Genomic DNA, 26,569 nt, shown 5'->3' on the forward strand with positions numbered 1-26,569 from the left:
TCCGCCAGGAACAGGAACCCCTCTAATCACTTTGTCTTTCCTTATTGCGCTCAGCAGGGGCTCCATGGCGCAGATGAACAGGATGGGCGACAAGGGGCATCCCTGCTTCACTCCGGACTCAAGGGGAACTCCATCTGTTAAAAAGCCATTAAGAGAAATTTGACTAAAACAATTTTTATATAAAATCTTAATACAATTTAAAAGCATATTAGGGATACCCATTCTTTTTAAAACTCTAAAAAGAAATCTATGAGAGACTCTATCGAAAGCTTTTTCAAAATCTAGGGCTAAAAGAGCTACATTTTGACCCCGGTCTCTGGAATACCAAATTACATCCCTTAATACGTTTAAAACCTCTGAAATACTTCTGCCTGGTACACTACAAACCTGCTCAGACTGGATTAGTTTGGCAATGACATTCCTGAGCCGGTTTGCAACCACCTTAGCAAGTACCTTGTAATCAACGTTTAGGAGAGTTATGGGTCTCCAATTCGCTAGAGCACTGCGATCACCTTTTTTATATATCAAAGACACCACTCCTCTCCTCCACGAAAATGGCAACTGTTCACAAATAAAAACTTCTTTAAAAAGCATAAAAAGGTCCTCTTTTAAAATGTCCCAAAAAGTAAGATAAAACTCTACAGGTAGTCCATCACACCCAGGTGCTTTACCCTTAGAGAAACTTTTAAAAACATAAAATAATTCCTCTAAAACAATATCGCGCTCTAAAAACTCCTGGTCTGTAAAATTTAACTTAAAATCGAGATCATTAAGAGCATCAGATAAAAAGGACTCATCTATACACTTTTTACTAAAAAGATGCTTATAAAAGTTAAAAGTAGCATTCAACATTCCCTGCATAGATGTTTCACCCTCTAGATTTGTGATCACTTCTCTTTTATCCATGACTTTTTTGAAGAAGAAGCGAGAGCACTTCTCCCCCTCCTCCAAGTGCTGCACTCTAGAGTTAAAAATAATCTCTTTCCCCTTTGTGTCTATGCAGTTCTGGATTTCAGTTTTTAGGCTAGCAATATCATCTCCCACCTCCACCCCTAGCTCTTTGAATTTAAAAAGTGTTTGTAGTTTGGTATTAAGATCACTAAAACATCTTTTTTTCTCTCTAGCTTTACGTCTCCCTGCTTTTATAAAAAACATTCTGACTTTTTTTTTCAAATTTTCCCACCAGGTTACCATAGGGGCATCAGAAGGTTTTTGTCGCCGCCAGGCTTGATAGGCTTTACCAAAGTCTTGTCGAATCAGAGGGTCCTCCAGCAGGTAAGTACTTAGATGCCAGAGGCCCCTGTTGACCTTCTGTTCATCCCGGTATTCTAGGTGCACCTCCAAGCCCTTATGGTCAGAAAATATATTTGATGTTAAAACACATTTTACAGGGTTAAAATCATCTGATAGGAAAATAAAATCGATCCTGGAGGACACCCCTCTTCCGGACCACGTATAACCAGGGTCCGTCGGCAGGAGTGACCTCCACGCATCGCATAATTTAAAATCAGTTATAAAATCTTTCAATAGATGACATGACTTATCCAATTTGCGTAAAGGGTCACCCCCCGCTCGTTGTTCACTAGCACAAAGACAATTAAAATCACCCCCTACGATCAGGGGAGATGACCCAGTACAGTACAATGGCAATATCCCAAATAAATTAATTCTCTCTTGCTTATCAGGGGGAGCATAAATATTCATTACACGTAGGGTAAAACCATTAAATTTAAAATGCACTAAAACCACTCTGCCTGGTACTATTTCTGTGACAGCATTTACAGTAATATTTCTCCCACGACAGAGGAAGCCCACCCCCGCTGACTTGTTGTCATTGGAGCCAGACCAGATGGAGGGCCCCAGTCTCCAATCTGTCTTGATGTCATTATAATTTAGTGCATGTTGTATCCCGCATTCCTGTAATAAACATATGTCAAAGTCAGTGGTTTCTAAGTACTTAAATAGAGCAGCCCTACGAACTGGGCTCTTTAATGACCTCACATTCAGTGAGACAAGTCTTAATGTCGGCATTCATAGGTCAGGGTGGTGGATCTTCCATGAGGACACCTGACTCAAAGCCCTGTATGTCAAATTGCTCCAGGACATCCGGGCTAGAGGACCCAAACGACTCGATATTCTGTGAGCCGGCGGTTGCCCCCTCGTAGGTCACGGTTCCCAGCCACATTCCAGGAGACGCTGGGGCTTCGACATTCCGTCTCTTTTTCGGGGCAGACTCCACTAGGTCACTGGTGCAGTCCTCCTCTTCCTCCACCTCCTCCAGGGGGAGAGACTGGTCCATCAGGATAAGATCACCAACACCGATTCCCTGATGTTCGCCACCTAGAAGCAAAGCCCCCTCATCTGGCTGGCTAATCGCCCTGGAAGATCCTGAGGCCATCGCTGCGTGGTCCCCTGTAGCCAACCGCACAGGGGCACTACCCTCCAGCCCAACGGGATCGGTATCGGGAACCATCGACACGGAGGGTACCCTCCCAGAAGGAGGACCCCTCCGCTCCGGTCCATGCGAGGAACGCCCATCGTTAAGGGACTTCGATGCAGGGGCCACCCCAGAGGGGCCTCCGGCTCCCTGCTCCATCCCAGCCTTCTCGCCCTTCGAACCGCCCTCCGACGCCGGCCCGCCAGTGAAGACCGGCGGGCGCATCGGCTCAGCTGCAGAAGATGCAGCTTCTGCGTAGGTCCTGGTCCTGGTCCTGTTGGGGCATCCTTGGAACATGTGCCCCGCCTCACCACAAAGATTGCATTTCCTCCCAGCGGGACAGTCCTTCATTAAATGTCAGTAACAGCTGCAATTATTGCAGCGGTCTACTTTCCTGCCCGTGCAGGACGTTTGGGTATGACCCATTTGTCCACAGTTCCTGCAACATACCGGCATTCCAGGGTAAAATAAGTAGCCTCTGCTCTTACCGATCACAAATGTTGAGGGAGGGTGTAGCATTCCTCCCACTCCGCTTGGGTCCCTCTTTAGACGGGCCATGTACCTCCTCTTGCCGCACCAGAAGCCTACCGCGTTCTTCACAGTGCCCAGGTATCTCAGATCGTCACAATAACGGATAAGGTAGGTCGAGATGTCTGCAGCTTCCACAAAGGGGTTCGGGAAATGCACCACGATAGGGATCTCGTCATAGGCATACAAGAGACAAAAGGTTAGTCCATCCAATTCATCCAAGTAGTTTTTCTCATTTACCTTTTGTACGAGTTGGTGACAGCATCCCTGGCTCTTGAAGGTGATGGTGTAAGTCCCCTTGTACTCATTGTCCTGGAAGCAGAATATGTCTTCCCGCCGAAACTCCAGAACTCCAAGCAGAATCCTATGGCAGATGTAATCCAAATTCTTCTCCGTCCTCGATCCTGCTCCAACTTCAATCCTCACGGTGTTCCGCATCCGGGCATCACCCGATGAATATGTGAGCGTTGCCGGCATCCTTCACTCAGGAACGTACCGACTCTTCTCTCTGAAAGGCGCAAGCCTTCATGGGATCCCTTCCCGTTGCTCCCGGACTAATCCTTCCTCCCAATAGCAGCAGGGGGGTTAAGTCCCTCCGAAAAGGAACGATCCCCCCAGGCCGAGAGAAAGGGTACCAAGAGCACCTCACAGGCAAGACCACACAGGTAAACCTGATAGATCGTGCCAAAAGGCCGAGAAGCGATAACCAGAATTGGTTTCAAACTACGGAGCCACCCAAGGATCCTGAAAAGTCCATTTGTGGAGATGAGCTCCTGGACTCCCGTTAAGAAGACATGTTGTCAACCTCTAGATCCCTTACATGCCTGCACTTTTCGGCTTGCTGCTGCTGCAATCCACGCGTTTTAGATCTGCATAACTCCACCTCTTTAAACACAGCACCTTCACCCCCTGCTGTTCCCACCCGCCTCAACACCGTTGGAAGGGAGGAGAACCAATTAAGGCGGGGGGTGGGGTGGAACGAGCAGCTGTCTACCCTTAGCAGGAGGGCTCCTGATTACATACCTCTCCTGCTGCTGCTGCTGCTGGCTGTCCAGCAGCAGACTGAAGGTGGCTGCTGCTGTGCACAGGTATATAAAGGCTCAGAGCCTATTATGACACGCGCAGCCAGCGTTCCATTGCCACATTCCATCTACTGCAGGCAGGATACCTGGCTGGCTGAATGTCGCTGAGAAGCTCACAGAGACCGCCATAAGCAACAGTTTAACAGAATGCCACAGACTAATCAACCAAACTTTTTGGGTTGGGTTCTCTTTTATAGTCTGCAGGCATTAAATGAAAGAAGTCAGTGTTCCAGCAGAAGGAGACAACGTTTCAGAAAAGGCATTGTAGCAAACCAAAAAAGAAATTTTAAGCGCAGCAGAGTAACCAGCGCACATACCTGTTAGCTCAGGTGAGTTTAAAAGGCTGCTGTTGATAACAAGGGCATTTGCTAAATAGATGGTGTGTGTGCAACAATATACTGAAAGGTCAATTATATTGTGCAGCTTATCTCACCACCTGTAGTTATTTAGGTGAAAGCTCCAAAATGCTTGCCTAATATGTCTGTTTATCCAAAAGGAAGTAAAAAGGGAGAGCTAGAAAGATAGCATTGCATCACATTACATGGCAATGCAATGCACAGTTGCTGAAGTTGAACCAAAATGAGCTTGTAATCTGGCTTCTGCAACTTTGAACATGAAAAATCCAATGAGGAGAAGAAAAGCAAAGCCAAAGAGTCCATCCCAAAATCCGACAAACAAGCAAAATGAACAAAAAACATTGAATTCAATTCTTTCTGATTTTAGAAACTGCATTAAAGAAGGGGTGCACCGGTCCTGGAGATACTGCAATACCAGGTCAATGCGTGGAGTGGACAGAGCAAGCTCTTTTTCCATCTCCCTGTTCTAAAAATCCATTTAATATATGGTCCCCAGATAGGGGACGTATCAGATATTAAACTGATAAGAACAGATACTACACTTGATCTTAGCCAAAAGGCCGAGAAGCGATAACCAGAATTGGTTTCAAACTACGGAGCCACCCAAGGATCCTGAAAAGTCCATTTGTGGAGATGAGCTCCTGGACTCCCGTTAAGAAGACATGTTGTCAACCTCTAGATCCCTTACATGCCTGCACTTTTCGGCTTGCTGCTGCTGCAATCCACGCGTTTTAGATCTGCATAACTCCACCTCTTTAAACACAGCACCTTCACCCCCTGCTGTTCCCACCCGCCTCAACACCGTTGGAAGGGAGGAGAACCAATTAAGGCGGGGGGTGGGGTGGAACGAGCAGCTGTCTACCCTTAGCAGGAGGGCTCCTGATTACATACCTCTCCTGCTGCTGCTGCTGGCTGTCCAGCAGCAGACTGAAGGTGGCTGCTGCTGTGCACAGGTATATAAAGGCTCAGAGCCTATTATGACACGCGCAGCCAGCGTTCCATTGCCACATTCCATCTACTGCAGGCAGGATACCTGGCTGGCTGAATGTCGCTGAGAAGCTCACAGAGACCGCCATAAGCAACAGTTTAACAGAATGCCACAGACTAATCAACCAAACTTTTTGGGTTGGGTTCTCTTTTATAGTCTGCAGGCATTAAATGAAAGAAGTCAGTGTTCCAGCAGAAGGAGACAACGTTTCAGAAAAGGCATTGTAGCAAACCAAAAAAGAAATTTTAAGCGCAGCAGAGTAACCAGCGCACATACCTGTTAGCTCAGGTGAGTTTAAAAGGCTGCTGTTGATAACAAGGGCATTTGCTAAATAGATGGTGTGTGTGCAACAATATACTGAAAGGTCAATTATATTGTGCAGCTTATCTCACCACCTGTAGTTATTTAGGTGAAAGCTCCAAAATGCTTGCCTAATATGTCTGTTTATCCAAAAGGAAGTAAAAAGGGAGAGCTAGAAAGATAGCATTGCATCACATTACATGGCAATGCAATGCACAGTTGCTGAAGTTGAACCAAAATGAGCTTGTAATCTGGCTTCTGCAACTTTGAACATGAAAAATCCAATGAGGAGAAGAAAAGCAAAGCCAAAGAGTCCATCCCAAAATCCGACAAACAAGCAAAATGAACAAAAAACATTGAATTCAATTCTTTCTGATTTTAGAAACTGCATTAAAGAAGGGGTGCACCGGTCCTGGAGATACTGCAATACCAGGTCAATGCGTGGAGTGGACAGAGCAAGCTCTTTTTCCATCTCCCTGTTCTAAAAATCCATTTAATATATGGTCCCCAGATAGGGGACGTATCAGATATTAAACTGATAAGAACAGATACTACACTTGATCTTAGCCAAAAGGCCGAGAAGCGATAACCAGAATTGGTTTCAAACTACGGAGCCACCCAAGGATCCTGAAAAGTCCATTTGTGGAGATGAGCTCCTGGACTCCCGTTAAGAAGACATGTTGTCAACCTCTAGATCCCTTACATGCCTGCACTTTTCGGCTTGCTGCTGCTGCAATCCACGCGTTTTAGATCTGCATAACTCCACCTCTTTAAACACAGCACCTTCACCCCCTGCTGTTCCCACCCGCCTCAACACCGTTGGAAGGGAGGAGAACCAATTAAGGCGGGGGGTGGGGTGGAACGAGCAGCTGTCTACCCTTAGCAGGAGGGCTCCTGATTACATACCTCTCCTGCTGCTGCTGCTGCTGGCTGTCCAGCAGCAGACTGAAGGTGGCTGCTGCTGTGCACAGGTATATAAAGGCTCAGAGCCTATTATGACACGCGCAGCCAGCGTTCCATTGCCACATTCCATCTACTGCAGGCAGGATACCTGGCTGGCTGAATGTCGCTGAGAAGCTCACAGAGACCGCCATAAGCAACAGTTTAACAGAATGCCACAGACTAATCAACCAAACTTTTTGGGTTGGGTTCTCTTTTATAGTCTGCAGGCATTAAATGAAAGAAGTCAGTGTTCCAGCAGAAGGAGACAACGTTTCAGAAAAGGCATTGTAGCAAACCAAAAAAGAAATTTTAAGCGCAGCAGAGTAACCAGCGCACATACCTGTTAGCTCAGGTGAGTTTAAAAGGCTGCTGTTGATAACAAGGGCATTTGCTAAATAGATGGTGTGTGTGCAACAATATACTGAAAGGTCAATTATATTGTGCAGCTTATCTCACCACCTGTAGTTATTTAGGTGAAAGCTCCAAAATGCTTGCCTAATATGTCTGTTTATCCAAAAGGAAGTAAAAAGGGAGAGCTAGAAAGATAGCATTGCATCACATTACATGGCAATGCAATGCACAGTTGCTGAAGTTGAACCAAAATGAGCTTGTAATCTGGCTTCTGCAACTTTGAACATGAAAAATCCAATGAGGAGAAGAAAAGCAAAGCCAAAGAGTCCATCCCAAAATCCGACAAACAAGCAAAATGAACAAAAAACATTGAATTCAATTCTTTCTGATTTTAGAAACTGCATTAAAGAAGGGGTGCACCGGTCCTGGAGATACTGCAATACCAGGTCAATGCGTGGAGTGGACAGAGCAAGCTCTTTTTCCATCTCCCTGTTCTAAAAATCCATTTAATATATGGTCCCCAGATAGGGGACGTATCAGATATTAAACTGATAAGAACAGATTTTTTTTTTTTTTTTTAAAACCTATTCAGGTTAAAATTAAAGTCCACTCCACAGTCCTCTTCTCCCCAAAGGGAGACAAGACGTGGACTCCAACTTAAATCATCATCAGGTTTTGGTACTTTTAATGTCAGAAAAAAAAATTACAAAAATACAACAATACTTACAAAGAAAGAAATGTTTCAGAACCTGAATGGATACCAAAAAAATAAAAATTAAATTATAACTGTATTAACAACAGTAATAACATCAAGTAAAATACTTGTAACCATTATCAAAAGCATGAACCCCAACCCAACTCAGAACCTTAAGGGACAAATCTTCAACCCTTGATGCTGAAAAAACTTGTTTCGATACACCATCTGGTATTCTATATTTCACACAAAAAACATTTTTATCTCTTATTAGTTCTTTCCTAACATTCTCTATAAGATAGTCCAAACGTTTCTCATCATACAACTTACGGTACAACCGGTTAAAATATTCTGCATTCTTTATAAACATAGGTTGTTGAAAAACAACTATATTTTCTTCCATTGCCACCTCCACTTCCTGTTCCTTTCTCTTTTCTTGCTTTTTAACCTTACCACGGCCAGTTCCCTGACTTACACCTCCCATTTCACTCTCTACCCTATCCCCCCAATCTACTCTTGTTTTCTCCATCTCCCTCTGCACTCCTACAGGTTTGCTTTCTTTTCCCTTTACCACCAACACCTTTTCTACACTTTCCTCCTTTCTCTCTACCAAAACCGTTTTAACCACTACCTCCTTCTCTTTATTTCTTTTCCTCTTTGGGCAATTCTTAAAAACATGCGTATCTTCCTGACACAAGTTGCACTTCCTCCGATCTTTACAATCCTTTGACTCATGATCACCTTTTTTGCAAAAACCACATACACCACCCGAACAATTTTCCTTTCCATGCCCGTATTGACGACAAACTCGACAAAAAGTGGGTATACCACTGAAAAAAATATCACCATTTATATTACCCAACTTAAACCTAGCTGGGGGAAGCAACACAGTCCCCTGCTCATCTTCTTTGAAACGGACCAAAAATTTCCACTTCGAAGTCCAAAAACCAAATTCATTATAAATCTTCCCTTTTGGTGTTACTGACAAACAAAAAAACTCCAAAAATGTAAGAACATCCTCTTCGTCCACCAATGGAGAGTACATTTTAACAATGATCCATTTATCTCTAACGGGGAAGTGTGGCATTACACTTATCCCCTCCATTCTTTTATCCTGGCTTGCAGTCATTTTCCTTAGATATCCTTCAAAAAAAACTTTGTCAACAAAAACTATATCATAAACACCCCTCCTGGGGTAGTCCATTATCGCCAACACTTCTTCTGTCTTCAAACCAAAAAGATCCACAAGAACTTAACTCATCACATACCTAAAATCCTTTTGATCTCGAAAGTTCTCCTGAACAACCAAACGAATAGAATTCTGCACCTTAGCGAATTCAGGCACATGATCTTCCTCTCCTTCATGTGATGCTGCAGACATCTTCTTCACAAACAGGTTCTCCTCTTCTCAATAGAAACCTTCAACACCGAAGTGCCAGGTAGATGATCGCCTCCCGTTGCCCGGGGACTAATCCGACTCCCTAATAGCAGCAGGGAGGTGAAGCCCTGCTGAAAAACAGAGCGATCCCCCCAGGCCAAGGAGCCGGGTACCCCGAGCACCTCTCAGCCAAGACCAAGGCAGCAGCCGCTAGATCACTGCACTTGATCTTAGCCAAAAGGCCGAGAAGCGATAACCAGAATTGGTTTCAAACTACGGAGCCACCCAAGGATCCTGAAAAGTCCATTTGTGGAGATGAGCTCCTGGACTCCCGTTAAGAAGACATGTTGTCAACCTCTAGATCCCTTACATGCCTGCACTTTTCGGCTTGCTGCTGCTGCAATCCACGCGTTTTAGATCTGCATAACTCCACCTCTTTAAACACAGCACCTTCACCCCCTGCTGTTCCCACCCGCCTCAACACCGTTGGAAGGGAGGAGAACCAATTAAGGCGGGGGGTGGGGTGGAACGAGCAGCTGTCTACCCTTAGCAGGAGGGCTCCTGATTACATACCTCTCCTGCTGCTGCTGCTGCTGGCTGTCCAGCAGCAGACTGAAGGTGGCTGCTGCTGTGCACAGGTATATAAAGGCTCAGAGCCTATTATGACACGCGCAGCCAGCGTTCCATTGCCACATTCCATCTACTGCAGGCAGGATACCTGGCTGGCTGAATGTCGCTGAGAAGCTCACAGAGACCGCCATAAGCAACAGTTTAACAGAATGCCACAGACTAATCAACCAAACTTTTTGGGTTGGGTTCTCTTTTATAGTCTGCAGGCATTAAATGAAAGAAGTCAGTGTTCCAGCAGAAGGAGACAACGTTTCAGAAAAGGCATTGTAGCAAACCAAAAAAGAAATTTTAAGCGCAGCAGAGTAACCAGCGCACATACCTGTTAGCTCAGGTGAGTTTAAAAGGCTGCTGTTGATAACAAGGGCATTTGCTAAATAGATGGTGTGTGTGCAACAATATACTGAAAGGTCAATTATATTGTGCAGCTTATCTCACCACCTGTAGTTATTTAGGTGAAAGCTCCAAAATGCTTGCCTAATATGTCTGTTTATCCAAAAGGAAGTAAAAAGGGAGAGCTAGAAAGATAGCATTGCATCACATTACATGGCAATGCAATGCACAGTTGCTGAAGTTGAACCAAAATGAGCTTGTAATCTGGCTTCTGCAACTTTGAACATGAAAAATCCAATGAGGAGAAGAAAAGCAAAGCCAAAGAGTCCATCCCAAAATCCGACAAACAAGCAAAATGAACAAAAAACATTGAATTCAATTCTTTCTGATTTTAGAAACTGCATTAAAGAAGGGGTGCACCGGTCCTGGAGATACTGCAATACCAGGTCAATGCGTGGAGTGGACAGAGCAAGCTCTTTTTCCATCTCCCTGTTCTAAAAATCCATTTAATATATGGTCCCCAGATAGGGGACGTATCAGATATTAAACTGATAAGAACAGATACTACACTTGATCTTAGCCAAAAGGCCGAGAAGCGATAACCAGAATTGGTTTCAAACTACGGAGCCACCCAAGGATCCTGAAAAGTCCATTTGTGGAGATGAGCTCCTGGACTCCCGTTAAGAAGACATGTTGTCAACCTCTAGATCCCTTACATGCCTGCACTTTTCGGCTTGCTGCTGCTGCAATCCACGCGTTTTAGATCTGCATAACTCCACCTCTTTAAACACAGCACCTTCACCCCCTGCTGTTCCCACCCGCCTCAACACCGTTGGAAGGGAGGAGAACCAATTAAGGCGGGGGGTGGGGTGGAACGAGCAGCTGTCTACCCTTAGCAGGAGGGCTCCTGATTACATACCTCTCCTGCTGCTGCTGCTGCTGGCTGTCCAGCAGCAGACTGAAGGTGGCTGCTGCTGTGCACAGGTATATAAAGGCTCAGAGCCTATTATGACACGCGCAGCCAGCGTTCCATTGCCACATTCCATCTACTGCAGGCAGGATACCTGGCTGGCTGAATGTCGCTGAGAAGCTCACAGAGACCGCCATAAGCAACAGTTTAACAGAATGCCACAGACTAATCAACCAAACTTTTTGGGTTGGGTTCTCTTTTATAGTCTGCAGGCATTAAATGAAAGAAGTCAGTGTTCCAGCAGAAGGAGACAACGTTTCAGAAAAGGCATTGTAGCAAACCAAAAAAGAAATTTTAAGCGCAGCAGAGTAACCAGCGCACATACCTGTTAGCTCAGGTGAGTTTAAAAGGCTGCTGTTGATAACAAGGGCATTTGCTAAATAGATGGTGTGTGTGCAACAATATACTGAAAGGTCAATTATATTGTGCAGCTTATCTCACCACCTGTAGTTATTTAGGTGAAAGCTCCAAAATGCTTGCCTAATATGTCTGTTTATCCAAAAGGAAGTAAAAAGGGAGAGCTAGAAAGATAGCATTGCATCACATTACATGGCAATGCAATGCACAGTTGCTGAAGTTGAACCAAAATGAGCTTGTAATCTGGCTTCTGCAACTTTGAACATGAAAAATCCAATGAGGAGAAGAAAAGCAAAGCCAAAGAGTCCATCCCAAAATCCGACAAACAAGCAAAATGAACAAAAAACATTGAATTCAATTCTTTCTGATTTTAGAAACTGCATTAAAGAAGGGGTGCACCGGTCCTGGAGATACTGCAATACCAGGTCAATGCGTGGAGTGGACAGAGCAAGCTCTTTTTCCATCTCCCTGTTCTAAAAATCCATTTAATATATGGTCCCCAGATAGGGGACGTATCAGATATTAAACTGATAAGAACAGATACTACACTTGATCTTAGCCAAAAGGCCGAGAAGCGATAACCAGAATTGGTTTCAAACTACGGAGCCACCCAAGGATCCTGAAAAGTCCATTTGTGGAGATGAGCTCCTGGACTCCCGTTAAGAAGACATGTTGTCAACCTCTAGATCCCTTACATGCCTGCACTTTTCGGCTTGCTGCTGCTGCAATCCACGCGTTTTAGATCTGCATAACTCCACCTCTTTAAACACAGCACCTTCACCCCCTGCTGTTCCCACCCGCCTCAACACCGTTGGAAGGGAGGAGAACCAATTAAGGCGGGGGGTGGGGTGGAACGAGCAGCTGTCTACCCTTAGCAGGAGGGCTCCTGATTACATACCTCTCCTGCTGCTGCTGCTGCTGGCTGTCCAGCAGCAGACTGAAGGTGGCTGCTGCTGTGCACAGGTATATAAAGGCTCAGAGCCTATTATGACACGCGCAGCCAGCGTTCCATTGCCACATTCCATCTACTGCAGGCAGGATACCTGGCTGGCTGAATGTCGCTGAGAAGCTCACAGAGACCGCCATAAGCAACAGTTTAACAGAATGCCACAGACTAATCAACCAAACTTTTTGGGTTGGGTTCTCTTTTATAGTCTGCAGGCATTAAATGAAAGAAGTCAGTGTTCCAGCAGAAGGAGACAACGTTTCAGAAAAGGCATTGTAGCAAACCAAAAAAGAAATTTTAAGCGCAGCAGAGTAACCAGCGCACATACCTGTTAGCTCAGGTGAGTTTAAAAGGCTGCTGTTGATAACAAGGGCATTTGCTAAATAGATGGTGTGTGTGCAACAATATACTGAAAGGTCAATTATATTGTGCAGCTTATCTCACCACCTGTAGTTATTTAGGTGAAAGCTCCAAAATGCTTGCCTAATATGTCTGTTTATCCAAAAGGAAGTAAAAAGGGAGAGCTAGAAAGATAGCATTGCATCACATTACATGGCAATGCAATGCACAGTTGCTGAAGTTGAACCAAAATGAGCTTGTAATCTGGCTTCTGCAACTTTGAACATGAAAAATCCAATGAGGAGAAGAAAAGCAAAGCCAAAGAGTCCATCCCAAAATCCGACAAACAAGCAAAATGAACAAAAAACATTGAATTCAATTCTTTCTGATTTTAGAAACTGCATTAAAGAAGGGGTGCACCGGTCCTGGAGATACTGCAATACCAGGTCAATGCGTGGAGTGGACAGAGCAAGCTCTTTTTCCATCTCCCTGTTCTAAAAATCCATTTAATATATGGTCCCCAGATAGGGGACGTATCAGATATTAAACTGATAAGAACAGATACTACACTTGATCTTAGCCAAAAGGCCGAGAAGCGATAACCAGAATTGGTTTCAAACTACGGAGCCACCCAAGGATCCTGAAAAGTCCATTTGTGGAGATGAGCTCCTGGACTCCCGTTAAGAAGACATGTTGTCAACCTCTAGATCCCTTACATGCCTGCACTTTTCGGCTTGCTGCTGCTGCAATCCACGCGTTTTAGATCTGCATAACTCCACCTCTTTAAACACAGCACCTTCACCCCCTGCTGTTCCCACCCGCCTCAACACCGTTGGAAGGGAGGAGAACCAATTAAGGCGGGGGGTGGGGTGGAACGAGCAGCTGTCTACCCTTAGCAGGAGGGCTCCTGATTACATACCTCTCCTGCTGCTGCTGCTGCTGGCTGTCCAGCAGCAGACTGAAGGTGGCTGCTGCTGTGCACAGGTATATAAAGGCTCAGAGCCTATTATGACACGCGCAGCCAGCGTTCCATTGCCACATTCCATCTACTGCAGGCAGGATACCTGGCTGGCTGAATGTCGCTGAGAAGCTCACAGAGACCGCCATAAGCAACAGTTTAACAGAATGCCACAGACTAATCAACCAAACTTTTTGGGTTGGGTTCTCTTTTATAGTCTGCAGGCATTAAATGAAAGAAGTCAGTGTTCCAGCAGAAGGAGACAACGTTTCAGAAAAGGCATTGTAGCAAACCAAAAAAGAAATTTTAAGCGCAGCAGAGTAACCAGCGCACATACCTGTTAGCTCAGGTGAGTTTAAAAGGCTGCTGTTGATAACAAGGGCATTTGCTAAATAGATGGTGTGTGTGCAACAATATACTGAAAGGTCAATTATATTGTGCAGCTTATCTCACCACCTGTAGTTATTTAGGTGAAAGCTCCAAAATGCTTGCCTAATATGTCTGTTTATCCAAAAGGAAGTAAAAAGGGAGAGCTAGAAAGATAGCATTGCATCACATTACATGGCAATGCAATGCACAGTTGCTGAAGTTGAACCAAAATGAGCTTGTAATCTGGCTTCTGCAACTTTGAACATGAAAAATCCAATGAGGAGAAGAAAAGCAAAGCCAAAGAGTCCATCCCAAAATCCGACAAACAAGCAAAATGAACAAAAAACATTGAATTCAATTCTTTCTGATTTTAGAAACTGCATTAAAGAAGGGGTGCACCGGTCCTGGAGATACTGCAATACCAGGTCAATGCGTGGAGTGGACAGAGCAAGCTCTTTTTCCATCTCCCTGTTCTAAAAATCCATTTAATATATGGTCCCCAGATAGGGGACGTATCAGATATTAAACTGATAAGAACAGATACTACACTTGATCTTAGCCAAAAGGCCGAGAAGCGATAACCAGAATTGGTTTCAAACTACGGAGCCACCCAAGGATCCTGAAAAGTCCATTTGTGGAGATGAGCTCCTGGACTCCCGTTAAGAAGACATGTTGTCAACCTCTAGATCCCTTACATGCCTGCACTTTTCGGCTTGCTGCTGCTGCAATCCACGCGTTTTAGATCTGCATAACTCCACCTCTTTAAACACAGCACCTTCACCCCCTGCTGTTCCCACCCGCCTCAACACCGTTGGAAGGGAGGAGAACCAATTAAGGCGGGGGGTGGGGTGGAACGAGCAGCTGTCTACCCTTAGCAGGAGGGCTCCTGATTACATACCTCTCCTGCTGCTGCTGCTGCTGGCTGTCCAGCAGCAGACTGAAGGTGGCTGCTGCTGTGCACAGGTATATAAAGGCTCAGAGCCTATTATGACACGCGCAGCCAGCGTTCCATTGCCACATTCCATCTACTGCAGGCAGGATACCTGGCTGGCTGAATGTCGCTGAGAAGCTCACAGAGACCGCCATAAGCAACAGTTTAACAGAATGCCACAGACTAATCAACCAAACTTTTTGGGTTGGGTTCTCTTTTATAGTCTGCAGGCATTAAATGAAAGAAGTCAGTGTTCCAGCAGAAGGAGACAACGTTTCAGAAAAGGCATTGTAGCAAACCAAAAAAGAAATTTTAAGCGCAGCAGAGTAACCAGCGCACATACCTGTTAGCTCAGGTGAGTTTAAAAGGCTGCTGTTGATAACAAGGGCATTTGCTAAATAGATGGTGTGTGTGCAACAATATACTGAAAGGTCAATTATATTGTGCAGCTTATCTCACCACCTGTAGTTATTTAGGTGAAAGCTCCAAAATGCTTGCCTAATATGTCTGTTTATCCAAAAGGAAGTAAAAAGGGAGAGCTAGAAAGATAGCATTGCATCACATTACATGGCAATGCAATGCACAGTTGCTGAAGTTGAACCAAAATGAGCTTGTAATCTGGCTTCTGCAACTTTGAACATGAAAAATCCAATGAGGAGAAGAAAAGCAAAGCCAAAGAGTCCATCCCAAAATCCGACAAACAAGCAAAATGAACAAAAAACATTGAATTCAATTCTTTCTGATTTTAGAAACTGCATTAAAGAAGGGGTGCACCGGTCCTGGAGATACTGCAATACCAGGTCAATGCGTGGAGTGGACAGAGCAAGCTCTTTTTCCATCTCCCTGTTCTAAAAATCCATTTAATATATGGTCCCCAGATAGGGGACGTATCAGATATTAAACTGATAAGAACAGATACTACACTTGATCTTAGCCAAAAGTCTGAGAAGCGATAACCAGAATTGGTTTCAAACTACGGAGCCACCCAAGGATCCTGAAAAGTCCATTTGTGGAGATGAGCTCCTGGACTCCCGTTAAGAAGACATGTTGTCAACCTCTAGATCCCTTACATGCCTGCACTTTTCGGCTTGCTGCTGCTGCAATCCACGCGTTTTAGATCTGCATAACTCCACCTCTTTAAACACAGCACCTTCACCCCCTGCTGTTCCCACCCTGCCTCAACACCGTTGGAAGGGAGGAGAACCAATTAAGGCGGGGGGTGGGGTGGAACGAGCAGCTGTCTACCCTTAGCAGGAGGGCTCCTGATTACATACCTCTCCTGCTGCTGCTGCTGCTGGCTGTCCAGCAGCAGACTGAAGGTGGCTGCTGCTGTGCACAGGTATATAAAGGCTCAGAGCCTATTATGACACGCGCAGCCAGCGTTCCATTGCCACATTCCATCTACTGCAGGCAGGATACCTGGCTGGCTGAATGTCGCTGAGAAGCTCACAGAGACCGCCATAAGCAACAGTTTAACAGAATGCCACAGACTAATCAACCAAACTTTTTGGGTTGGGTTCTCTTTTATAGTCTGCAGGCATTAAATGAAAGAAGTCAGTGTTCCAGCAGAAGGAGACAACGTTTCAGAAAAGGCATTGTAGCAAACCAAAAAAGAAATTTTAAGCGCAGCAGAGTAACCAGCGCACATACCTGTTAGCTCAGGTGAGTTTAAAAGGCTGCTGTTGATAACAAGGGCATTTGCTAAATAGATGGTGTGTGTGCAACAATATACTGAAAGGTCAATTATATTGTGCAGCTTATCTCACCACCTGTAGTTATTTAGGTGAAAGCTCCAAAATGCTTGCCTAATATGTCTGTTTATCCAAAAGGAAGTAAAAAGGGAGAGCTAGAAAGATAGCATTGCATCACATTACATGGCAATGCAATGCACAGTTGCTGAAGTTGAACCAAAATGAGCTTGTAATCTGGCTTCTGCAACTTTGAACATGAAAAATCCAATGAGGAGAAGAAAAGCAAAGCCAAAGAGTCCATCCCAAAATCCGACAAACAAGCAAAATGAACAAAAAACATTGAATTCAATTCTTTCTGATTTTAGAAACTGCATTAAAGAAGGGATGCACCGGTCCTGGAGATACTGCAATACCAGGTCAATGCGTGGAGTGGACAGAGCAAGCTCTTTTTCCATCTCCCTGTTCTAAAAATCCATTTAATATATGGTCCCCAGATAGGGGACGTATCAGATATTAAACTGATAAGAACAGATTTTTTTTCTTTTTTTTTTTCTTTTCATCGAAAGCCCGAATTCGTGTACAAAACCCGAGTGCGCTTAAAAAAGTGACAAGTGCCACAAAAAAAGTGCACTAGGATGCTGGTCTTCTTGAAACCCTCTCCAAAAGGAGAAGGGTCCCCCAAACCATTCCCCGTCCCTCCGAGCCAAAAGGCCACAGCGAGGAACAGGGACAAAAAGCCACCTCCAGCCGAAGCCAGAGGCGACCCAATCATACCCCCAGCACCTGCCCGAGTTCTCACCCGAGCAAGGCACTGGGAGCCAAAGACTGTGCTCCCCTCCCGGAAGAGGGGAGCCAACAACGCTCTCCTCCCGAAAGAGGAGAGCCAGGGGGGTTCAGGGGGGAGCGGAACCTGATGGCCACACACTCCCCCCCTAGACCTGCCAAGAGAGGAACCCGTAAGGGAACCGCATCCCGACAAAATCCTAGTAGGACGTGACACACGTGAATAAGTGGACACACAGTGACAAAGAAATTAAATAAATAGTGAAGGTTTCACAGTATAATACTGCCCGGACCTTCAACCGGGAATTGAAAAATTCCCCATCCTAAGGCCAGAAGGCCCGGAATAAGGGTGTGTGCGAAGAAAGAAAATTTGAACTGCTTGTGCAAATGTGCCATAAACTCAAGTGGGGTTCCCAATCCCAGTGAGTTAAGGCACCCCAGGGTCACCACTCCTGGGGCACTTCACACTTCGGGCTTTCGATCTTCCCCGGCCCAATGGCGTCGATCCTGGGGGGCCATGCTTTCCACCAGATGACTATATTAGCCACCTGGCGTACTAACAAGCGCCTAAACCCCAGTGTGCATAATGTATCAATCTACTAGGGCGGCCAACATCCAAAACCGCCTTTTCGAAAGATACTACACTTGATCTTAGCCAAAAGGCCGAGAAGCGATAACCAGAATTGGTTTCAAACTACGGAGCCACCCAAGGATCCTGAAAAGTCCATTTGTGGAGATGAGCTCCTGGACTCCCGTTAAGAAGACATGTTGTCAACCTCTAGATCCCTTACATGCCTGCACTTTTCGGCTTGCTGCTGCTGCAATCCACGCGTTTTAGATCTGCATAACTCCACCTCTTTAAACACAGCACCTTCACCCCCTGCTGTTCCCACCCGCCTCAACACCGTTGGAAGGGAGGAGAACCAATTAAGGCGGGGGGTGGGGTGGAACGAGCAGCTGTCTACCCTTAGCAGGAGGGCTCCTGATTACATACCTCTCCTGCTGCTGCTGCTGCTGGCTGTCCAGCAGCAGACTGAAGGTGGCTGCTGCTGTGCACAGGTATATAAAGGCTCAGAGCCTATTATGACACGCGCAGCCAGCGTTCCATTGCCACATTCCATCTACTGCAGGCAGGATACCTGGCTGGCTGAATGTCGCTGAGAAGCTCACAGAGACCGCCATAAGCAACAGTTTAACAGAATGCCACAGACTAATCAACCAAACTTTTTGGGTTGGGTTCTCTTTTATAGTCTGCAGGCATTAAATGAAAGAAGTCAGTGTTCCAGCAGAAGGAGACAACGTTTCAGAAAAGGCATTGTAGCAAACCAAAAAAGAAATTTTAAGCGCAGCAGAGTAACCAGCGCACATACCTGTTAGCTCAGGTGAGTTTAAAAGGCTGCTGTTGATAACACGGGCATTTGCTAAATAGATGGTGTGTGTGCAACAATATACTGAAAGGTCAATTATATTGTGCAGCTTATCTCACCACCTGTAGTTATTTAGGTGAAAGCTCCAAAATGCTTGCCTAATATGTCTGTTTATCCAAAAGGAAGTAAAAAGGGAGAGCTAGAAAGATAGCATTGCATCACATTACATGGCAATGCAATGCACAGTTGCTGAAGTTGAACCAAAATGAGCTTGTAATCTGGCTTCTGCAACTTTGAACATGAAAAATCCAATGAGGAGAAGAAAAGCAAAGCCAAAGAGTCCATCCCAAAATCCGACAAACAAGCAAAATGAACAAAAAACATTGAATTCAATTCTTTCTGATTTTAGAAACTGCATTAAAGAAGGGGTGCACCGGTCCTGGAGATACTGCAATACCAGGTCAATGCGTGGAGTGGACAGAGCAAGCTCTTTTTCCATCTCCCTGTTCTAAAAATCCATTTAATATATGGTCCCCAGATAGGGGACGTATCAGATATTAAACTGATAAGAACAGATACTACACTTGATCTTAGCCAAAAGGCCGAGAAGCGATAACCAGAATTGGTTTCAAACTACGGAGCCACCCAAGGATCCTGAAAAGTCCATTTGTGGAGATGAGCTCCTGGACTCCCGTTAAGAAGACATGTTGTCAACCTCTAGATCCCTTACATGCCTGCACTTTTCGGCTTGCTGCTGCTGCAATCCACGCGTTTTAGATCTGCATAACTCCACCTCTTTAAACACAGCACCTTCACCCCCTGCTGTTCCCACCCGCCTCAACACCGTTGGAAGGGAGGAGAACCAATTAAGGCGGGGGGTGAGGTGGAACGAGCAGCTGTCTACCCTTAGCAGGAGGGCTCCTGATTACATACCTCTCCTGCTGCTGCTGCTGCTGGCTGTCCAGCAGCAGACTGAAGGTGGCTGCTGCTGTGCACAGGTATATAAAGGCTCAGAGCCTATTATGACACGCGCAGCCAGCGTTCCATTGCCACATTCCATCTACTGCAGGCAGGATACCTGGCTGGCTGAATGTCGCTGAGAAGCTCACAGAGACCGCCATAAGCAACAGTTTAACAGAATGCCACAGACTAATCAACCAAACTTTTTGGGTTGGGCTCTCTTTTATAGTCTGCAGGCATTAAATGAAAGAAGTCAGTGTTCCAGCAGAAGGAGACAACGTTTCAGAAAAGGCATTGTAGCAAACCAAAAAAGAAATTTTAAGCGCAGCAGAGTAACCAGCGCACATACCTGTTAGCTCAGGTGAGTTTAAAAGGCTGCTGTTGATAACAAGGGCATTTGCTAAATAGATGGTGTGTGTGCAACAATATACTGAAAGGTCAATTATATTGTGCAGCTTATCTCACCACCTGTAGTTATTTAGGTGAAAGCTCCAAAATGCTTGCCTAATATGTCTGTTTATCCAAAAGGAAGTAAAAAGGGAGAGCTAGAAAGATAGCATTGCATCACATTACATGGCAATGCAATGCACAGTTGCTGAAGTTGAACCAAAATGAGCTTGTAATCTGGCTTCTGCAACTTTGAACATGAAAAATCCAATGAGGAGAAGAAAAGCAAAGCCAAAGAGTCCATCCCAAAATCCGACAAACAAGCAAAATGAACAAAAAACATTGAATTCAATTCTTTCTGATTTTAGAAACTGCATTAAAGAAGGGGTGCACCGGTCCTGGAGATACTGCAATACCAGGTCAATGCGTGGAGTGGACAGAGCAAGCTCTTTTTCCATCTCCCTGTTCTAAAAATCCATTTAATATATGGTCCCCAGATAGGGGACGTATCAGATATTAAACTGATAAGAACAGATACTACACTTGATCTTAGCCAAAAGGCCGAGAAGCGATAACCAGAATTGGTTTCAAACTACGGAGCCACCCAAGGATCCTGAAAAGTCCATTTGTGGAGATGAGCTCCTGGACTCCCGTTAAGAAGACATGTTGTCAACCTCTAGATCCCTTACATGCCTGCACTTTTCGGCTTGCTGCTGCTGCAATCCACGCGTTTTAGATCTGCATAACTCCACCTCTTTAAACACAGCACCTTCACCCCCTGCTGTTCCCACCCGCCTCAACACCGTTGGAAGGGAGGAGAACCAATTAAGGCGGGGGGTGGGGTGGAACGAGCAGCTGTCTACCCTTAGCAGGAGGGCTCCTGATTACATACCTCTCCTGCTGCTGCTGCTGCTGGCTGTCCAGCAGCAGACTGAAGGTGGCTGCTGCTGTGCACAGGTATATAAAGGCTCAGAGCCTATTATGACACGCGCAGCCAGCGTTCCATTGCCACATTCCATCTACTGCAGGCAGGATACCTGGCTGGCTGAATGTCGCTGAGAAGCTCACAGAGACCGCCATAAGCAACAGTTTAACAGAATGCCACAGACTAATCAACCAAACTTTTTGGGTTGGGCTCTCTTTTACAGTCTGCAGGCATTAAATGAAAGAAGTCAGTGTTCCAGCAGAAGGAGACAACGTTTCAGAAAAGGCATTGTAGCAAACCAAAAAAGAAATTTTAAGCGCAGCAGAGTAACCAGCGCACATACCTGTTAGCTCAGGTGAGTTTAAAAGGCTGCTGTTGATAACAAGGGCATTTGCTAAATAGATGGTGTGTGTGCAACAATATACTGAAAGGTCAATTATATTGTGCAGCTTATCTCACCACCTGTAGTTATTTAGGTGAAAGCTCCAAAATGCTTGCCTAATATGTCTGTTTATCCAAAAGGAAGTAAAAAGGGAGAGCTAGAAAGATAGCATTGCATCACATTACATGGCAATGCAATGCACAGTTGCTGAAGTTGAACCAAAATGAGCTTGTAATCTGGCTTCTGCAACTTTGAACATGAAAAATCCAATGAGGAGAAGAAAAGCAAAGCCAAAGAGTCCATCCCAAAATCCGACAAACAAGCAAAATGAACAAAAAACATTGAATTCAATTCTTTCTGATTTTAGAAACTGCATTAAAGAAGGGGTGCACCGGTCCTGGAGATACTGCAATACCAGGTCAATGCGTGGAGTGGACAGAGCAAGCTCTTTTTCCATCTCCCTGTTCTAAAAATCCATTTAATATATGGTCCCCAGATAGGGGACGTATCAGATATTAAACTGATAAGAACAGATTTTTTTTTTTTTTTTTTTTTTCTCCTCAGACGAGGAAATTCCACAGTCTATGGAAACCAGACAAAGGAAAATTCCATCAAAACAGCTGCGTCAAATCCAATACGCAATTTGCTGTCCCCATCATCATCGGAAATATTTATTTCATATTTCAAAACAACAATAACAAAAATCAAGAGGTACTAACAATATATCTCCACTTTTTAACTTTCCATATTCCCTCCGCATCCACTTCCCCTCTCCTCTTTTTGTCCCATAGGAAACACACATACATCTTCCCCAAAATCACCTTCACACTATCCTTTACAGCAATTTCCTTCCTTTTAAACACATACACATTCCTCACATCCCATAACACTTCCTTTATACATGCAAGCATCAACCACAAGACTCTTTCCTTCGTCCCATCACATATTCCCAAACCAAACATAAACAACTCAAAAGACAACAAATTCACACCACACAATTCTTTACACAAAGGCCCCATTCTCCCAATCACATCTCTAGCATACTGGCAATTCCAAAAAACATGCAACACACTTTCCCTTCCACCACAGCCATTTCTTGGACACATTTCACTCCTCACCAAACCTCTATTCCTCTGAAACTCTCTCACAGGTAATACTCCATGTAAAGACTGCCACACAACTTCACTCTGTTTGTTGGTCATACCACTCATCCGCACTTTCTTCCAAACCTTCTGCACATCACCACCCCTAACCATATTTATTCCACATTCTACCTCTCTACATTCAATCATCCTATACACAGCCTTCTTATTCTCCAGCAATCTCACATCTGCATCACACAGTTCATACCTCACCAAAAACTTATAAACCCACACATACCATACAGGCACCTCAAAAGCAATCGGACATCGCAAATCCCTTTCTTGCCACTTTAAACGAAACAAATACGCTCCAAATAAATACCTACACATAGATGAAAACTTTCCATCCGCCCTAATCACTTTCAAAACAAACACAACGATATTCACACCAAAAAACACGTCCAAATTCGGAAAACCCAAACCACCTTTTTCCACTCTTTTAACCAAAATTTCTCTCCTAGCTCTCTCCATTTTCGAGTTCCACAAAAAAACAAATAAAATTCTATTCAAGCTTCTCATACACATATATCCTGGTGGAAATACTACCGCAATATATAAAAATATTGGCAACACCACACTCTTAACAATTAAAATCTTCCCAAAAAAGGATAAACTCCTCAATTTCCAAAAATTCAACTTCTGCTCAACTTTTCCTTTCGCATCATCCCAACTTTCTTTCCCATCCAAACTCTCTGAAAACTTCACACCCAAAACTTTAATAGGTCCATTCACTACATTCACACCTACATCCCTACTTAAACTTCCGCCTCCAAAACCCTTACACTCACTCTTTTCCCAATTCACTTTAAACGCAGATGCACCACAAAAAATAGACACTAACAACTTCACCCGCCTCACCGAACATTCAGAATCACATAATACACACACGTCATCCATATAACCACTCACCTTCCATTCTTTTCCTCCACCTCCCGGCACTTGCACACCACGAATTACCTTATCTTTCCTCAGCATACACAACAATGGCTCAATTGCACAAATAAATGCTACAGGGGACAAAGGACACCCCTGTCGCACACCCGAAAACACATTCACTTTCCTACCCACATACCCATTCATTAAAACACAGCTATAAACACCCGCATACAAACTTCTCACTCGCCCAACAAAATCAGCCGGAAAACCCATTTTTAACAACACTCTGAACAAAAAACCATGCGACAACCTATCATAAGCCTTTTCAAAATCCAAACTTAACAAAAATACACTCTTCTTACGACCCATGCAATCCCATAGACAATCTCTTAACATACACACACACTCATGAATCCGCCTCCCAGGTACCGCACAACACTGCTCATCCCCAATCACACTCTCTATCACATCACGCATCCTATTAGCCATAAGTTTTGCATAGATTTTATAATCACAATTAAGTAACGTTATTGGCCTCCAATTCCTCAGACTTTTCAAATCCCCTTTCTTAGGAATTAACACAACCATACCTGCACGCATACTCTCAGTCACCTCCATGTTTCCCCACATATACTTACATACATCCACAAAGTCCTTACCAATCACACCCCACATCACACGATAAAATTCTACTGGGAGGCCATCCTCCCCCGGCGTCTTATTCAAAGCCATACTACACATAACCTTCCATACCTCATCACCAGTCACCTCACCCATCACTCTCTCTCTTTCTGCTTCACTCAACTTACTCTCTAACACACTCAAAACATCATTCTCCAAACATTCATCCCTCTGTTTCACTGCATACAGATCCTCATAAAACTTAGCCACCTCTTCACACATATCCTCTCCACTCACCTCACTTCCATCTGCTCCATACACCACGCTCATACTCTGTTTCTTTCCAAAAACTTTTTTAAAGAAAAACCGAGAACATTTCTCATCCTGCTCCATCTTATCAATCTTTGCCCTAAACACTATGCTTCTCCCTCTCTCCAACAAAAACTCACTAATCTCCTTTTTTACCTCTAAAATATCCTCCTCCACCTCAACTCCTCCTTCCCTTAACTTATACAAAACGCTCAACCGCGCGTTCAGTTTAACAAAACTCTCTCTTTTAATTGCTGCATACTTGTATCCTAAATTTTTAAAGAACATTTTTGCTTGTTTCTTCACCCAGTCCCACCACTCACAAACATTCCCAAACTCATTTTTATGCTTACACCATTCTTCATACCGCCTTTCATACTCCTTTCTCACATCTTCATTCTCTAACAGTTTAACATTTAACTTCCACAATCCTCTCCCAAACACTCCATCAACTTTTATATCCAACTCACACAACATACACACATGATCTGAAAAAAGAACGTTTTCCTGCCTATAATTAACAGAAACCATATTTTTAGAAATAAAACAATAATCCAATCTGGATTGTACCCTACCACTCTCAGAAAAGAAAGTGTTCAACAAAGGATTCATGTTACACACGCGCTGCATATCACACAACCCAAAATCATTCACTAACTCCAATAATGCTTTCCCAGACACATCCACATTCACTCTCCCCACATCACAGTTCATATCACCCACAATTACCACAGGTATTCTTCCTGGAACAAAAAGCTTAAAATTTTTTCAAATAAATTTTTGCGCTCATTTTTTTCAACTGGCGCATAAACATTAATAACACAAAACTTTACATTCTTGTATACAAAATTAGCAAGGATACATCTCCCCACCTCAATAACCAAATAATCACTCAAAACAACCTCCCTTCCTTTAACCAAAATACCCACACCATCATTCTTATTACATGCACTCCCCGACCACACAGACGCTCCATAAGACCATTCATCCCCTTTCACACCATCCACTACCCCACATTCTTGTAAACAAAAAATAGATGCATTTTGCATAGCTAAAAACTCAAAAATAGCAGCTCTTCTTACTTTACTTTTAAACACTCTTACGTTTTGGGACACTATGGTAAATCCCATAATACTTCTACTCCTTCACCAATTACACAAAGAAATAGCCTTTGGCCTAAACCAAAGCTCACAAGAGGACAAAAAGAAAAAACATTTACAATATTATATGGTGACACTATCCAGCACCACCACTATCCTCCTCCGCCATCAGAACAGAACAGCTGGTTTCCGACCCGCTGGCTTCACCAGCCACACTCCTCATTCTGGCAGTTCTGATCTTCCTCTGAGGCTCACTAAAATCTGCATCATCACTGCCCCCACCATCCTCCCTACGACTCTTCTTTGCACCCCTATCATCCTCCGAAGAAAAATCTTCAATGTTTTCAGGACCTGAAGGGTGTTCAGGACTGTCGGGTTCCGAGATTTGCACTTCACATCCTGTTGCGTCCATTGCCTCTCCAAAAGTCATCATCTCAGGCAGCTCTGCTTCCACCACTTTCCTAGATATTCTCGCAGACACTGCCTTTTTCTCCACCTTTGCCACTTCCCTCCAGAACTCCTTTTCTTCCCTCCGCTTCTTCCTCATTTCTTCAGCAGAAGAAGAACATGGTCTCAGGGACACCTCCTCTGGCGCCGTAGAGGGAGAGGCTCTACCAGTTTCCCGCCTCCTTCCCTCTCTCTCCTCCCTCTCCAATCTTTCCAGCACTTTCAGTGCGCTTGCCATCTGCCTCCTCTCCAGCTCCTCCTCCTTCTGTTCTTTATCAGAACGTCTAGGTGCACTCATAGGACAGTCCTTATACATGTGATCACTACTCCCACAGACATCACAGGACTTGGCCTCTGGACACTGGTTGGCCATATGCCCCTCCTTTCTGCAATTTCGGCAACACTGCCCTTTAAGGCATGTTACCATGGTATGTCCGAAAGAAAAGCATCTACGGCAAAACATGGGCTGGCCTGGGTAAAAGAGGAAACCTCTATGGCCTGCAACGGAAAAATTTGATGGAGGGTGTCTAAAGCCCCCCACACTGTCAGGATCCCTTTTCAATTTCACACGGAATTTATACTGACAGTTAAAGATTCCTAGACAATTGACTTGCTTCACTCCCTTCCGCACATATTCACAGTAGCGAGAGAGGAAGCACTCCAGCAGCTCAGGGTCTGTAAAAGGGTTATAGA

General features: G+C 44.5%; 11 non-coding genes and 2 pseudogenes across 11 annotated transcripts; all 13 read right to left on the bottom strand.

Moving 5' to 3' along the window:
- Positions 1 to 4,784: 4,784 nt before the first annotated feature.
- Positions 4,785 to 4,975, bottom strand: LOC141178856 (U2 spliceosomal RNA). The gene has a single exon (XR_012254925.1). It is a non-coding gene; the product is annotated as a U2 spliceosomal RNA (small nuclear RNA).
- A 1,112-nt stretch (positions 4,976 to 6,087) lies between these two features.
- On the bottom strand, positions 6,088 to 6,278 carry LOC141178869 (U2 spliceosomal RNA). Its single transcript, XR_012254937.1, has one exon. It is a non-coding gene; the product is annotated as a U2 spliceosomal RNA (small nuclear RNA).
- A 1,115-nt stretch (positions 6,279 to 7,393) lies between these two features.
- On the bottom strand, positions 7,394 to 7,572 carry LOC141179729 (U2 spliceosomal RNA; annotated as a pseudogene).
- A 2,853-nt stretch (positions 7,573 to 10,425) lies between these two features.
- Positions 10,426 to 10,616, bottom strand: LOC141178881 (U2 spliceosomal RNA). Its single transcript, XR_012254948.1, has one exon. It is a non-coding gene; the product is annotated as a U2 spliceosomal RNA (small nuclear RNA).
- Positions 10,617 to 11,731: 1,115 nt separating this feature from the next.
- On the bottom strand, positions 11,732 to 11,922 carry LOC141178893 (U2 spliceosomal RNA). Its single transcript, XR_012254959.1, has one exon. It is a non-coding gene; the product is annotated as a U2 spliceosomal RNA (small nuclear RNA).
- A 1,115-nt stretch (positions 11,923 to 13,037) lies between these two features.
- Positions 13,038 to 13,228, bottom strand: LOC141178906 (U2 spliceosomal RNA). The gene has a single exon (XR_012254970.1). It is a non-coding gene; the product is annotated as a U2 spliceosomal RNA (small nuclear RNA).
- Positions 13,229 to 14,343: 1,115 nt separating this feature from the next.
- On the bottom strand, positions 14,344 to 14,534 carry LOC141178918 (U2 spliceosomal RNA). The gene has a single exon (XR_012254981.1). It is a non-coding gene; the product is annotated as a U2 spliceosomal RNA (small nuclear RNA).
- A 1,115-nt stretch (positions 14,535 to 15,649) lies between these two features.
- LOC141179657 (U2 spliceosomal RNA) lies at positions 15,650 to 15,840 on the bottom strand. The gene has a single exon (XR_012255651.1). It is a non-coding gene; the product is annotated as a U2 spliceosomal RNA (small nuclear RNA).
- A 1,116-nt stretch (positions 15,841 to 16,956) lies between these two features.
- On the bottom strand, positions 16,957 to 17,147 carry LOC141179951 (U2 spliceosomal RNA). Its single transcript, XR_012255871.1, has one exon. It is a non-coding gene; the product is annotated as a U2 spliceosomal RNA (small nuclear RNA).
- A 796-nt stretch (positions 17,148 to 17,943) lies between these two features.
- On the bottom strand, positions 17,944 to 18,035 carry LOC141180066 (U2 spliceosomal RNA; annotated as a pseudogene).
- A 1,115-nt stretch (positions 18,036 to 19,150) lies between these two features.
- LOC141178930 (U2 spliceosomal RNA) lies at positions 19,151 to 19,341 on the bottom strand. The gene has a single exon (XR_012254992.1). It is a non-coding gene; the product is annotated as a U2 spliceosomal RNA (small nuclear RNA).
- A 1,115-nt stretch (positions 19,342 to 20,456) lies between these two features.
- On the bottom strand, positions 20,457 to 20,647 carry LOC141178943 (U2 spliceosomal RNA). The gene has a single exon (XR_012255003.1). It is a non-coding gene; the product is annotated as a U2 spliceosomal RNA (small nuclear RNA).
- Positions 20,648 to 21,762: 1,115 nt separating this feature from the next.
- On the bottom strand, positions 21,763 to 21,955 carry LOC141179880 (U2 spliceosomal RNA). Its single transcript, XR_012255823.1, has one exon. It is a non-coding gene; the product is annotated as a U2 spliceosomal RNA (small nuclear RNA).
- Positions 21,956 to 26,569: the final 4,614 nt, after the last annotated feature.

The sequence above is a fragment of the Phyllobates terribilis genome, unplaced genomic scaffold (assembly GCF_046119375.1).
Source record: "Phyllobates terribilis strain yellow unplaced genomic scaffold, ASM4611937v1 Scaffold_30__1_contigs__length_15301838, whole genome shotgun sequence".
NCBI lineage: Eukaryota > Metazoa > Chordata > Amphibia > Anura > Dendrobatidae > Phyllobates > Phyllobates terribilis.